At 41.7% G+C, this 15,629-nt stretch overlaps 1 long non-coding RNA gene across 1 annotated transcript in view; it reads left to right on the top strand.

Moving 5' to 3' along the window:
- Positions 1–14,592, top strand: part of LOC115076363 — a 42,027-nt gene extending 27,435 nt beyond the window's left edge. Inside the window, exon 2 of the long non-coding RNA XR_003852736.1 lies at positions 14,538–14,592. This is a non-coding gene — a long non-coding RNA (uncharacterized LOC115076363). The remainder of the gene's footprint in view (positions 1–14,537) is intronic.
- The last annotated feature ends 1,037 nt before the right edge of the window (positions 14,593–15,629 follow it).

Genomic DNA, 15,629 nt, shown 5'->3' with positions numbered 1-15,629 from the left:
TATACCGACATTCGCACAAGACATCACATCGGTTTCCAGACAACAGCAAATTCAGCCAACAGGGCTTTACATTGAAACTGATATTTTAACTGAGGGGGAAGGGGCAGGGCAGTAACTTGGAGCTAATGAGTATGCTGGGAACAGGGGAGGGGAGTACGGGGGTTAATTTACAAAAAGCAGGAGTAATGTACATGCTATATACAATCTATTATGTACGTTCTATATACTTTAAAGGGTAAAAAATTCCCTATTTACCCGTTCCATCCCACTCATGATTTTATAAATATCAAACACATCGCCATTTAGTAGTCTCTTCTCCAAGCTAAACCCCCCCCTAATCTGTTCAGCCTTTCTTCATCGGGAAGCTTTTCCATTCCCTTTATCATTTGTCACCCATCTTTGTATCTTCAGTGTCCTCTATGGCTTTTTTTTTTTTTTTTTTTTGAGATGAAGTAACTAGAACTGCATATAATACTTGGTGTGGCTGCACCATGGATCAATGTAAAGGCATTATGATATTTTCAGTTCTGTTCTATGTTCTTTTCTAAATAATTCCTAATATTCTATATGCCTTTTTGACTGCCACCACACACTGAGATGAAGACTTCAAGCTATTGTCCACAAGGAATCTTAGGTCCTTTTTCCTGGGTGGTGACTCCTGCCATGGAACCCAGCATCATGTACTGTAGTTAGGATTATTTTTCCCTATGTGCATTACTTTGCACGTGTCCACATTAAATTGCATCTGTCATTTCGATGTCCAGGCTCCTAATCTCACAAGGTTCTTCTGCAGTTCCTCACAATCTGCTGCTGTTCTAATGTTGTCATCTGCAAATTTGGTCATCTCACTCATTCCCTTCTTCAGATCATTTATGAATATGCTAAATAGCACAGTTCCCAGTACAGATCCCTGAGGCTCTCCACTAACAACCTTTCTCTGTTTGAAAAAACTGACCAATTTAGTCTTTACCTATGTTCTGTCCTTTTATCCAGTTACCAATTCACAATAGGAAACTGCCTCCGATCCCATGACCTTCCAATTTCTTGAGTCTCTCATGAGGGACTTTTGTCAAATGCCTTCTCAAAAAGAGATTGCTGAGACACTCTGTTTATATCTAGTCAACACGCCAGCCAAATATTCTGGGATGCCCTGATATTTATTTTATTTAAATTTAATTTTCGTTAATTCAGTAAAATTCCTCTGTACAGTTACAAATAAGTGTTTTGGTTTTTTTTTATGTCAAAATCTTAAAGCGAATCCTGGCTTCTATGACTAACCAATGAAATGCAAGACAAAATCGGAGCGATATGACTGTACTTCCTTTCCGCACACTAACAGCCTGCTAACTGTCAGGTCGATACTGTAACGTGCGGTTGAAGATTTCCCGTCTGTAACGTGCTGGGAGCGCACAATTCGGACGCGTAAGGTGATTCAGCTATACAGTCTCCAGTTTCACGCGTCCTTAGCGCTTTTTAAAACAGACACATAACCCTTTCCGCACGCAGCATGTATATGCTATGTAAATGAACGAATTAGCTGTACAATGAAGGAATTAGCTATTCCCCTCCGATACTGTGACGCGCGCTCAGATTATCTCCTTTGTAACCCGCTATTTTGCCGCGGCCTTAACGTGTTAGTTTACTGCCACCCTCTACTTGGTGTTAGTGTGGTGTTAGTGTGGTGTTCGAAAATTAAAACGGGAATAAAGTGTAAAAAATGGTGTAAAAAAGTGTAAAAACATTGCTTACCTGCCCTGGCCCCGTCCGGTCTCCGGTGCAGCCCCAGTCCTGTCCCCTCCTCCCGAAGCAAAAAAAAAAAAAAAACCCCCGAAAAAGTAGCAAGGCTCGGGCCTGCTACAGTAGTCCCTTCTCCCTTCTCCTCTCCTCCCGATTTCGGCGCTCAAGGCGGCCGGGTGGGCGTGCATTCATCCAGGCAGAGGGGCCGGAGGCCGCTTTCGCCGCCGGCTCCCTCTGCCTGGATGAATGCACGCCCACCCGGCCGCCTTGAGCAGTTTTGTTTGTGTTTTTTTTTGCTTCGGGAGGAGGGGACAGGACTGGGGCTGCACCGGAGACCGGACGGGGCCAGGGCAGGTGAGCGGGGGCTGGGGGGATAGTTGCCGAGCATCGGGGAACATAACTGTCCACTTCCTGGTACCCTGTCATTTCAAATGTCATTTGAAATGACATTTGATATGACAGATACCAGCGCAGCCGTGAAGCGTTAGGCCCGCGAACCCAGTATACTGTATAGGTGCTCTATACAGTAAAATGGGTTGCGCGGGCCTAACGCTTGCCTAAGGCTTCGCAGCCGCGGCTTGCATTTGCATGCAATTTGAAGAGAGTATCGAGCGGTAGGTGACGAGAACTGTGCGTGCGGGGAACGAGGTTGCGCCTGACACTGCCGCACTGTTTCTACCGCGGCCTTAGAGTATCGATCTGTGTATTCTGGAGAAGCTGTAATCAGTTAAAATTGGTTCCAGGCAACCAATGATATAAGGAATTATCCTTAAGACTACTGTTGTTTAATCTGTCTCTAGTTGCAAACTGCAGCATGAACTATTACTGAAATTTTGAGCTTCATTGTTCATTAACTTTTCAAGGAAAGGGCCACATAAATATGAAATCAAGATTGTCTGAGTGGGAGGAGCCCCCCTTAGAGGTTCCTGAGCAGTTTGGGGGGTGGGGGAGGGGTGTCCATTTTGGAGTTTGCTGAGCCCAAGCTGTTTGGCAAAAAAGTAGCGATACAGTCTGTGCCTACAAGAGGATTGCATTTGAGTCAGGAGGTACAGGGCACCCCTAAATGTATCAGAACAACATGTAAAGTTAGGTCTCGAACGTGCCTTCTCGGGATTGCCTTTCACCTTATGGAACTCTTTGCTAGTAACTATTACAAGTATTTCATCATATCTGTCCTTGCACACCAGCACCTGAAAACATACCTGATACGTTAATAACCCTGGGGAGGTGTTTTTATTTTAAAATGGGAAGTAAATATATGCTTGGTGGGGAGGAGGATTTCCTGTTGAATATAATTGGTATCTTCTATGTTATAATTCAGTAAGGGAAGGACTTGGCAGGACTTAGGTATTTGAGGGGTTGTTTTTAAGGATTTTATTAATTTAATCAAAATAATACAAATGCTATTTATTGATTTTCTAAAGATACTGTAAATGTAATACATTTTTTGCATCAAATTTGGTTTTAAGATTGTATCAACTTTGAAATTCCTAATGGTGATTGGCAATTGAATACAATCAGTAATTAAATTACACCAATAAAGATTTGGGAGAACATCCACTCATTAATCTGCCAAATCGTCCAAGCTATTCAGTTGCATAACTCAACCGAGTTCATATCTGAAGTAGCCCAGTAAATAATTCTCACCCCCCCCCCTTTTTATCTGCATAACCTTTATATATAAAGGAAATCCCTCCATTCCCCTTCACCAAGCCTGTGGAAAAAGTGGATCCATGTCTGTTACAAACGCGCTATCTACCTAGTGATCCGCTTGCCAACCATAAATCACAGGTTTCTTATTCACTGCTGACTTGGCATTCAATAACTCTGTCTTCAGAGTCCTGCACCCCCTCCACATCCAACAGCCATTAATTTCATCCTGCTTGTAAGTACATTAAGCAATACCCTAAGTTATTTCTACTTATTACACCTTTCCTATTCCAAACTGGGGGGAGGGGGGAATAGATTTACAAGAAACACTAAGCGCGACGGGGGGGGGGGGGGGGGGGTGTCACATCAATGCACTATGTAACATTCTTCCCCGCAGTGATTGCTAAGGGGCTTGCAAAGGGGTCTCATGGCTATGTCAAGCCATTGTCTGTAGTGCAGTAAACAGAAAAATACATAACTGTTAATACATGTCCACAGCTTTATTTATTGAAGACTAGCAGGGAAAAATGCATGAATACAGTATGCATGCATTGTCCAGGAAGCCCCGACACGGCCATGGGTCAGGGAGGACCATCAGGTATTCATATCTACGAGTAAAAACAATTATAATAGGTATTGAACAGGAGGCTAGCACAGAAAGCAAGAAATCCTAGGTGTTATAAAGAGAGGATCAATAGAGCATACCAAGCATTTTACACATCCAGCTGCGCTAAGGCAGTATAGCCTGAAATACCATACTGCTTGTGCATCCAGTGGTGTTATCTACGCAATCCCCCCCCCCCCCCCCTCCCTTCTGTACGTCTAACAAGTGTCTTTTTGTGTTGTAGAGCTTGAATGCTACACCCACAGTACTTTAGCAGCTGTAGCTTAGGATTTACACACTGTGGTCTACCTTTTGCTTGGTATTGATCCTCTCTTTTGCTTTCATTGCAAGAAATTCTTTCTGTGCTAGCCTCCTGTTCAAATACCTATTATAATTGTTATTACTCATAGATATGAATACCTGATGGTCCTCCCTGACGCAGCCTTGATGCGAAACACGGCCGTGTCGGGGCTTCCTGGACAATACATGCATATTGTACCCTGTTTCCCCGAAAATAAGACAGTGTCTTATATTAATTTTTGCCACCAAAGATGCACTAGGCCTTATTTTCAGGGGATGTCTTATTTTTCCATGAAGAAGAATTCACATATATTGTTGAACAAAAAAATGAACATTTATTATATTCTGAATAGTTGTCTGGTTATGCTGGTTTGTGATGACAACTAACTGTGAATCCTGCAGGGTAAAAAAAAATCACAGCTGCATGCTCTGGTGTTCTGTGCGACGGGCATGCTCCCAAATAAAACTTTGCTAGGTCTTACTTTCGGGGGAGGCAATTCAGCAAAACCTCTACTAGGTCTTATTTTCGGGGAAACAGGGTATTTCAAGCATTTTTCCCTGCTGGTCTTCAATAAATAAAGCTGTGGACATGTATTGAACAGTTATATATTAACTGAGCTGCACATCCCTCTGGTTTGATATTATCTACATGTGTGTGCTGTTTACTACTCCGTAATTGTGGTGTGCTCAACAGGAAAATACACACATACTAAAACTGTGCTCAGTAAGTCTTTTTCTTCACCTTTTTGTTTTGAATTTGATCACTTGTGATATCCCAAACAATGCGTGTGTGGCGTTACCAAAAAAACATTGCTTTATTTTGATAGAAAGTACACCTACATTGCAACATCTATTTGTTTATCCTTGGATTTCAAGTCCCAACACAACAGGTCTGCTCGTATTAAACTATAGCAAGCCAGGGTATATAAGGTTAGAAGATGACTATAAATATTTTTTAATTTAAAAAATAGGTTTATAAAATAAGCAAGTGTTTTAGTTTTAATACTTGTGTAAGGCTGGCTCTAGTTGTGTAAATTCATTTAAAACAATATTTTGTTGTTAATTTGTTAGACACATATACCATTGTTTATTGAAACTGAACTGGATCCATCAGAATGGAACTGAGCAAGTTTGTATCCTACTCTTTTGAGATGCCAACCCAAATAAAATAATTATAAATAGTGAAAGTTATTAACTTTTTTTTTATTTTTTTTATTTCTGAAGTCCTACAAACATTGAAGTCTAGCTGTGAGATGAGAATTCCATCAAAAACTTACTGATGATTGTTCAAGCTTTACTCATGTAATATGCAGTCAGATCCCCCCCTTTTCCACCTCTCCCCACCCCTGAACAGGTGCAACTTTACATGTTTTTATAATGCCATGGATAAGAGCGCGTGCTGCTCCGGGACGGGGACAGCTCTCGGAACACTCCTCTTTTTCTCAGCAGTTGCCCCACAAATCCTTGAAACTCTTTTTTTCTTTCCGTAATCTTCTGTCTCCTTCTCCCACCTGTCTTTCCCCCAGCTTCATTTGTTCCCCTTTTCCTCCACCTACTTGGGTTTATAATCCCACTAATTCCTGCCCTCTTGCAAAGCAAAAACTTATTTTAATTTTCACTCTGGATTGTCAGTTTAGATTCAGTAGCACGTTTTGAATCCATAAGAACAATAGTCTGACCCAGTATGGCAAATCTTAAGGTCCATCAAGCCCAGAATCCTGTTTCCAGGAGTGGCCAAGCCAGGTCTCAAGTACCTGGCAGGATCCCAAGGGGTAGAAAGATTCCAAGTTGCTTATCCCAAGAATAAGCAGTAGATTTCTGAAACTCTAGCTTACTTTTGGTTTATTGTTTGGGAGGATCTCCACCCTTGTATTTCTTGGCCTCACTAAAACACAAAAATCATATTGTGCCATAGTCTCCTATGACTGGAAAATAGGAGCGGCCTTGGGAAAGACTTCCAAAGTCTCTATGCCTGTTTGATTAATACTTACTCAGTTCTCTGGCCTTGGTGGTATCCACACTCATCCCCTTTCAAATTTTCTAATGCAGAGCACGCTCTTAAACAAATCTTTGCTAGCACCAGTTCCAGAAGTGAGTTCTCTTAAATCCAAATCCAACAAGTAACATAGTAATATCAAACAAATTAGTCTCGTCCCCCCCCATTAATTGTAAAATATTACAAAATGTACAGTATTTTCCAAAGCTTGAGTTTCTTAACTAGCTATCTGGTATGTGTTCTTGTTCATAAAACCTTTTGAATAGAAAAATTATTGTAAACAACTTGTGGGCTGCATTAAATGTCATTTTTGAAAGGATTATGGTCTAAAATGCAAAACATTTTTGATGTATTTCAGGGGATAATAGAAAGCTCTTGAAGGAGCTTTCCATTCTGCCCTGTGAGCTGCAGCCAGCTGCTTTAGTGTTCCCATTGATAATGATTGGCATATATCCAGTTGGTCATAACCTTCAATGTGAACAACTGCCTTGACATACCAGGCCATTCTGGCTGAAATATGATCCTTGCAAAAAGAATGGATATCTTGGTGGACTCAGAGGATAGTAAAAAGGGAGAATTTAATAAAACATATGAGAAAACATTTAAATGTAAAATTGGAAATGGCTGGTGATAGAAAAAATGTAAATACCAGCTATATTTGTTGGGACTTCGTAAAACATTTTAAAGCTCCTAGTTGTGATATGGTCAGAAAGATTGAGAGAGTTTTTAGTTTTACAATATTTCTAATGCTAAAACTTCATTAGAGTGAGCCATTTTTTGGTTGGTGCTCTGGTTATGTCACAGCATGAGTACTGGATCTATAGTTTTATTCTAGGTCATAGTTGGTCCTAAACAAAGTTTCTGAAATATTGGCATGGTGCAAGCACCTCGTTGACTTTTCTAGGGAGAGGAGAATCCTACATGCTATGGTAAGCAGAGTTTGCCTTGGGCTCGCTCTGCAGAGGTTTCCCATTTGTTAACTTGTAGAAACAGCTGTGATAGAATGAGTAAGGATGAGGACAGTGGGTGGTACACATTTTTAACATCTTGAGATCATAAATTCCTAATTGTAATCTTTACAATTAAAGATTACAAGTAGCAGATGCCAGACATGTGAATTCAAATTGGTTTCTTTTGACTGAGGAAAAAAGTTGGCCATCTGCAAGACCGGAGTACTTTAGAGCTAAAACATTAACGACGTCTTGACTCTTTATTTTTTTTTTTTTCCTTCCCTTTAGTTCAGACTGTGTAACGCTTCATCCCATGTTGTATCAGCCGCTGTCACTTCATGCCTCATGTTCGCGTTAGCATTGTGCAGCAATATTGTCATATACTTAACAAATGGGACCCGGGCTTATGGCAGTTGAAATTCTTTTTGTAAGAATTGTTTCAGACAAAAGGTCATTTTGTAAAGAGAGATTCAAAATGAACAGTTGGTCTTGTGTTTTAAGATTAGTCTCAATCAGTCAAAAGAATCAAGGCTTTGGAAAAAAGTGTGGGTGGATTTCTGATGGAAGCTCTGCACTGTTGGATAAAAAAACCAGGAATACAAATGAAGATCTGCTTCCACTTGAAAACATAAATGAATTCAAAGTAATTTAATCTTGCTTGTATCTGGGAGAAATGTAATCAGATCTTTTTCCAGGGCCATATGTTAGTTACGGTTTGCATGTCGGCTTACGTTTAGCAAACTTCTATCTTTTTACCAACAAAAATTTTCAGATGAGGATGGTAGAGACGTGGACTGTGCGCAGTTGGCAAAAGTCCTCTGTCACATTCTGTCTTTTAATAAGCAAAGAAATGCAGAAAAATAACTGAGCCTGTTACATCTGTGATTGTTTAATATAATGTATGGTTATAACACAGGTTTTACTTTGCCAAATCTGAGAACTCAACAGCTTTGCAAATGTTTGCAAATATTCTCAAATATTCTTCAGATACTTAGCTTTTAGGCCATGATATTAAAGATATTTATAAATAGGTATCAAAGGCAAGGTCTCATTCTTTATCAATGTGCTTCTTAAACAACCTAGCAGGGAATTGTTAACATATAAAGTTCGTTATAGTCCAAATGCTTTTGACTCATCTGGGTGAACTTTGACAAGTGTGATAATTTTTACTGCGTTCTGCAAATATTTGCAAACTGGCAACTGCTCAGTCCTGGTGTAAAGGTCATTCAGAACAGTAGATTCGGTATGGCTTCTGCTGCACATTAGAGGCATTTTAATCTGTCTAAGCTGAAAACCAAAACAAAACGGGGGTGTACAGAATACCCTCAAAAGGAAAAATATTTCTCGAGTAGTGCCACCGAAGCATATGTGACTCAGGAGGCTAGCTGGCTATGTTGCTAATATATCCGAGAACACCTATAAAGAGGTAAGCAATCTGGCTTTTTGAAATTACTATTTTTCCTGTGGTTTGTCTTGTGAAGAGAAACGATGGTTCCTTTTCACTTGCACTTCTGGTCCTTGTTCCTGTAACCTGCCTAGTTTAAAAGTAGAAATGATTTTAGTGAGAGGAGCAGAACGCACAGAGGAGGAATGATGTGAAAGTGTTCTTAATATAGTCTTAAAACTTTAAACCACAGAAAGGGAAAACATTTCTGTAGTTGACATGGAAAGACATTTTGGATCAGATTGTAGATCTTCAGGTTGCATTTTTCTACCCAATAAGCTAAATGTCAGAAGCAGCATCATATTTCGAAATAAAGGAAGAAAAGTTTAAATTAGCTGGTTAGAATTATAGGTTGCTGTATTTGTTAAGCAGATCTTGTTAATGAAGCCTGGAGCCGTCATTTATCAGCTGTGGTTACACAGTTCAATTTTGGGACTGCTATATGTGCTTAAACACTTAGATTAGATTATTCTTTTACTTTTGCCCTCCTTTTTCTCTCCCTATTTTTCCTTGATATTTGAGTTTAAAAGAGGTATGGACAGATTCTTGGAGGAAGTCCATAAACTGTTAACCAGCTGGGGAAGGATAAGCCAGTGCTTATCCTTGGGAGTGAGCAGCAAAGAATTGATCTGCCAAGAACGTCCTTATGAGCCACATTGGCCATGCTCTGAGACAGGATGCTAGGATTGAAGACCCTTTGGTCTGACCCAGCATGGAACATCTCATGGTCTTGTGTGTCCAAGAGCTAAAAAGGGCCAGGACTCCAAACCCATCCCTCATTCTCAATAGGAAGACAAGCAGGGAGGAAGCAGAAGACCCCAAGGATAAGAGTGTGTGTTTGCTTGAGGCCGGGGGGAGAGACACAAGACCAAGTAAAACACTGTGTGAGGCAATCTTGGGTGTGTTTGGTTTTGATTGTGGGGCAAATGGGCCTAGCCTGGTCCTGTCAGGTAGAAGGACTTAACCCCTGTGTGAGTAGTTCTTTCAAGAGAGCTAGGTATTTTTCTTTGGCTATTTTATTTAAATGTATTGTATTTTTGGTCCCTGGTAAATAAACCACCACCTGCAGAGATGCAGAACCTACCTCAGTTTATTTCAATAAGATCTATTTAATAAGCATGGAGTATGTCAAACAATGTTGAGGGTCCAGCATCTTCATGGTGTTTATCAAAATAGATGTCCTGCTAAGCATCAATAGAAGTTACTTTTCTTCCTGCTTAGACCAGTCATGTATAAGATTCCCTTTTCCAAAGCTGGCGGAGACAGAGGACACACCCCTTTTATGACCTTACTCTGGGCTATAAGGGGTGTGTGGTCCTAGTCAGACCTGCTGGGACATATGGCATCCTCAGTTCAGGTTACCCCAATGGCCTGCTTGGCCATGAGAGTCATGCAGTGGACTCTAAGGTCACAATGGACTCAATCCATTTAGCCCCTGTCGACCATTGTCTACGTCACCGACTCACTCCGTCATTCTCTAGCCTGGTGGAGAAATCAAATCAATCTCCTCCAAGGCTTGCCCTTTCAGGCTACAGATCCTCAAATAATTCTCACCACCGATGCTTCCAACCTCAGCTGGGGAGCCCATGTGGCTGAACTGCAGACACAAGGATCTTGGTCTCCAGAGGAAGCCAAACACCAAATCAATTTGCTGGAGCTTCAAGCAATCAGATATGCTCTCAGGATATTTCAGGATCGCCTGTCCAATCAGGTCATCCTGATTCAGACGGACAACCAGGTGGCCATGTGGTACATCAACAAACAGGGAGGACGGGCTCCTAACTTCTGTGTCAGGAAGCTGCACAGATATGGTCGGAGGCTCTCTCCCACTTGATGTACCTCAGGGTCACCTACTTGCCAGGAGTAGACAATGTGTTGGCAGACAAGCTGAGTCGCATCTTTCAACCGCACAAGTGGTCTCTCAACCCCTCAGTGGCGGACTCGATCTTCCAACAATGGAGTTACCCTCATATAGACCTCTTTGCGTCACTTTAAAACCTCAAAGTAGAGAACTTTTGCTCTCTCACTCTCAGCCAACACTATCAGCCACGAGATGCGTTCTCCCTCTCATGTGCGACCAGTCTCCTATATGCATTCCCTCCACTTCCACTTCTCTCAAAGACTCTGGTGAAGTTACGTCAGGACAAGGGAACTATGATTCTGATAGCACCTCGCTGGCCACGCCAAATGTGGTTTCCAATACTTCAGGATCTCTCCATTCACAGGCACATTCCCTTGGGAAAGGACCCACTCCTGATCACTCAAACGACAGGTGCCTATGCCTCCCCAATCTTCTAGCCTTGTCCCTGACAGCCTGGATGTTGAAAAGTTAATTCTTCAGCCATTTAACCTTTTGGAACCAGTTTCCCGTGTCCTGATTGCTTCACGGAAGCCTTCCACGAGAAAATCCTACCTTTACAAATGGAACAGGTTTAAGTCATGGTGCTCTTCTAAATCCCTTGACCCCTTTACATGGCACTTGTTAGAATCCGGTCTAAAAACTTCCTCCATCAGAATGCATGTCAGTGCAGTAGCAGCCTTCCATAAAGGTATCTGGGACATTCCTATTTCAGTACAGTCCCTTGTAACACGTTTTCTGAAGGGCTTGCTTCACCTCAAGCCTCCGCTGCGTCCTCTGGCTCCTTCTTGGGACCTCAACCTGGTTTTGGGTCGGCTCATGAAACCACCATTCGAGCCTCTCCAATCCTGTGATCTTCGCTATCTCACATGGAAAGTGATTTTCTTTTGGCAATCATTTCAGCTCGCAGAGTTAGTGAGTTAGAGGCTCTAGTTACCTATCCGCCTTACACTAAACTTGCAGGACCGGGCAGTACTCCGCACTCACCCTAAGTTCTTGCCTAAGGTAGTATCAGAGTTTCATCTCAATCAATCCATTATACTACCTACCTTTTTTCCCAGGCCCCATTCCAATCCAGGAGAACAGGCTCTGCATACCCTTGACTGTAAACGGGCTCTAGCGTTCTACCTAGACCGTACAGCTGCCCACAGGAAGAGCACTCAGTTGTTTGTCCTTTCCATTCCATCAAATTGGGGCAGTCTGTGGGTAAGCAGGCTCTCTCCTCCTCCTGGTTAGCGGACTGCATATCCTTTTGCTATCAGCAAGCGGGCATTCCACTTCAAGACCGTGTTAAATCACACTCTGTGAGGGCCATGGCAACTTCAGTAGCACACCTACGCTCGGTGTCGCATCCTGACATTTGCAGGGCTGCCACCTGGAGTTCTCTCCATACCTTTACAGCCCATTATTGCTTAAACAAAGCCGGAAGACAAGATTCCCTCTTCGGCCAGTCTGTCTTGCGCAACCTATTTACAACTTGACGTACCAACACCCTTCCGCCTACCCGTTAGGGTTCAGGATGCCCTCCGCCAAATTCCACCCCAGTCCTAGTGCCTTTGCACACCTGGGTACATTTGGTGCATACTCGGACAGCCTCAGCTCAGTGCTCACCCATATGTGAGGACTACCATCCTGCTTGTCCTATGAGAAAGCAAGTGTTGCTTACCTGTAACAGGTGTTCTCACAGGACAGCAGGATGTTAGTCCTCACGAAACCCGCCCGCCACCCCGCGGTGTTGGGTTCGTTACGTTTCTTATTTTATTTTTCGGCACTTCCTGTTGCTTTTAAACAAGACTGAAGGGGGACCCCTGCTGGCTGCAGAGTTAGTGCCATGCTGGGCATGCCCAGTAGGTGCCAGTCAAAGATCTAGAAACTTTGACAAAAGTGTTCCATGATTGGGCTCCATCCTGTGATGTCACCCATATGTGAGGACTAACATCCTGCTGTCCGTGAGAACACCTGTTACAGGTAAGCAACACTTGCTATCTTTTTTGACAAGAACTGCTCTAAATGCTGAAGATGCAGTAACAGCAGCATTGATTTATACAGAGGGATTGTGATATGTTCTGTTTTTATTCTTCTTTCCATTTCAAATAATTCCTAAACTGTTTGTTTGATTTTTTTGATCACCACCACACACTGAGCTGAGGATTTCAACTTATTGTCCACAAGGTCTCCAAGATACGTTTTTGGGTGGTGACTCCTAATATGGACCTGTACCTGTAGTTAAGATTAGTTTTCATGATGTGCATCATTTGCATTTGTCTATATTCAGTTTCATCTGACATTTAGATGTCTAGTTTCCCCAATCTTGCAAGGTCTTTCTGCAGTTCCTTACAGTCCAATTGTGTTTTAACTACTTTGAATACTTTTGTGTCATTTGTAAATAACTCCCAGGGCCTTTTCTTCAAATGATATCTCTACTTCTTCCCTGATGGTTTCTCTGGTGCACCCACTGGTCCCCTGGCTGGCTGTGCCAGTTGTCTTCTAACTTTTGGCATATTTGTTTTTTGGTCCCTTGTCATATAGGACACAGACCCTGTGACAAAACAACCTGCTAGCCTTGTTAAACAGGAGCCAAAAACCTGAGTGTCCTTACCATTAGCCTTTCCCTTAAGCCATAAGACTTCCTCATTGCTCAGAAAACAATTTCAGTTTAAAAGATTGTTGCAGCTTCAAAGAAAAGTGTTCAAGAAATATTTGTTAAAATGTAAAATTGCAGTGTTGTCCTTACTGGAAGAGGTAGTTCTTAAGGCACCAGGTTAGCAGATTCTTCTTAGCAGCCTGTCGTTCTGATTTTTCACAATTGACTAGCATATTTTGACCCCGATAAGTAGTGTATGCAGTATTTCAGCCATTTCATCCATTTTATGAAATACTAATGAATGTAAGCCACAGTTGGTCTATTAAAATAAGAATAGATGTTTGAAAAATGTCAGCCACTAAGTAGTTTCCAGTTAGGGGAGAAAATGTTGGCTCTATGAAATTTTAGAATCCGCATGACCTTACGTTTCATGCACAGTGTGGACTCCAGAACAAACGCCAGCATGACAGATACGGTAAGGCTTGTGACTTTGTGTCTGTTGGAAATGCACAGCAAAGGAAATTGAAGGCCCCCCTCTTTATTTTCATTGTATCTCGAGGGCAAGGACTGGCAAGCAGCTGTAATGTGAGCTTCCATGGTTGAACCGACCACAGGCTTCCAGCCTTGCACAGAAGAAACGTCCTTTGTAGGGGTCCGGGGTAGCGCAGTTCATACCGTCGCAGGCACGTTCCTTTCCAGAGAAGCATCTGTGGTTTGTGTCGAGCGCCGCTGTATGGTTTCGAGATGTGGCTGAATTGGAACACAAATTTAATTTTCCTTAGAATCTCAAGGTCCCAAAGATGAAAGACAGTTTTATCCCTACAGCAACCTGGGGCAAGGATGAAACTTGGCTTTAAATTTTATATTATTAAAAGTGGAACCAGAACACAGGACTACTTTCTTCTACATCTGTCTCTTTATCTTTATTTCAGAGTGTGGTCTCTCCCCCCCCCCCCATAATTGAATTTTAAATTCACCACACCTTAGAAAAACAGACAGAATAAAATGGAGGCGTGTAAGGGTTTCTCTGTCACTAGAGTGCCCTGCAGTGCTGCAGCATAATGTACTACTCAGGGAAGAGACACCTGTTTACTTAAGTTTGGTTGCTGTTTTCCCTCTCATCATTTCACCATGTTTTAGGTCATCTAATGGTTTTAGAGTGGATAAGTGAAATATCTGGGATCGGTTCATGAAATGCATAATTTTTATTGGCAGACAAGTCAAATTCCTGACTTGGATCCTTCAAACTAAACATCAGGTTTGTATGGTTTTGGATTGAAATTGAAACACATCCTCACTAGAAACATCATTCAGGGTAAACCCTTAATAGAACCGCTTCTCTTGTAACAGCATGGTGATCCTGTTAGCTGTTCAGAAATGTTTACATGTGTGAATATCTGTTTTTCATTTTCAGTACCCGATGACCTTTCCATGGAGGAGAGAGAGGAGCTATTAAACATTCGTCGCAGGAAAAAAGAGCTCATAGATGATATTGAGGTAACTTTTCAAATGATCATATGTCAAAATTTAGGAATCGTTGTGCTGTCTTAAATATAAGCCAATAAACATGCATGGATATCTATTACGCAGGTGAAATCCACAGGACTATTAAAAAATGTTTTGAAATAATTAGTTAAATGGCTGGCTTTTTTTTTTTTTAATCTAAATATGCAAAGGGGCTGTGAGATGGGATGTCCTTTGGTCTTCAACAAATTCTCCCTTTCACATAAGTCCCACTATGCTTTTGTTATATATTTATGCCCTTGTCATCCATACTATATGTCAAAATGATTTACAAAACCCTGGAATGCAGACTGAAGACAAGAAAAAAGGATAATTGGGCATTATGGAAAGCAGCATTTTGGCTTTAAGCAGAATCAAGCACTCAGCACCAAACAGAAAACTGTTTGTTTAATTCCAGATGCAGATTTGGGAATATAGAAATCAAACATGAGGAGGATACAGTGTTTAACCATATAGCCTGAAGCAGTGGTTGGAAAAAGAGAATGAATGGCCTCTTCTGTTTTGAAGTGAGGGTAGGAGGATGGAACCTTCTCAATATCAGATATCACCATGAGCTTTTGGGAAGGTGAGGGCAGAATCCATTTGAGAGTGCTCAGCCGAGGAAATGTACACGTGAAGTGCTGCGTCAGCTTGGATGGATTTAATAAAATCCTGAAGGATCAAGAATGTAAAGTGCACAGATGGAAATAGTTTTCATGTTTTCCAGTATTTTAGATAAGGTAACAAGGGGAATGAGTTGGTGGGAAGAGTTGGCTGAAAATAGTTTGGGGTTTTTTGTTTTTTTTTTTTTTAATTTTATATAAAGACTAGGAAATTAGAAGGAAAAATAAGCAAAAATCAGGGGCTGGAACAGTTTGTACCGGCTTGGCGATTTAGTGGTAATGTGGTGTGCTGATATGTAGAGGACCTGGATCTGATTCCTGGGTCAGGTTTTCTGCTTCTTAGGCTGGCTGTGGCTTGGGTGTATTGTGGAAGCAGCACT

This window comes from Rhinatrema bivittatum, chromosome 14 (genome assembly GCF_901001135.1).
Source record: "Rhinatrema bivittatum chromosome 14, aRhiBiv1.1, whole genome shotgun sequence".
In the NCBI taxonomy this organism is placed as follows: domain Eukaryota; kingdom Metazoa; phylum Chordata; class Amphibia; order Gymnophiona; family Rhinatrematidae; genus Rhinatrema; species Rhinatrema bivittatum.
The sequence above is the reverse complement of the archived record's forward strand: the minus strand, read 5'-3'. Positions and strand labels throughout refer to the sequence as shown.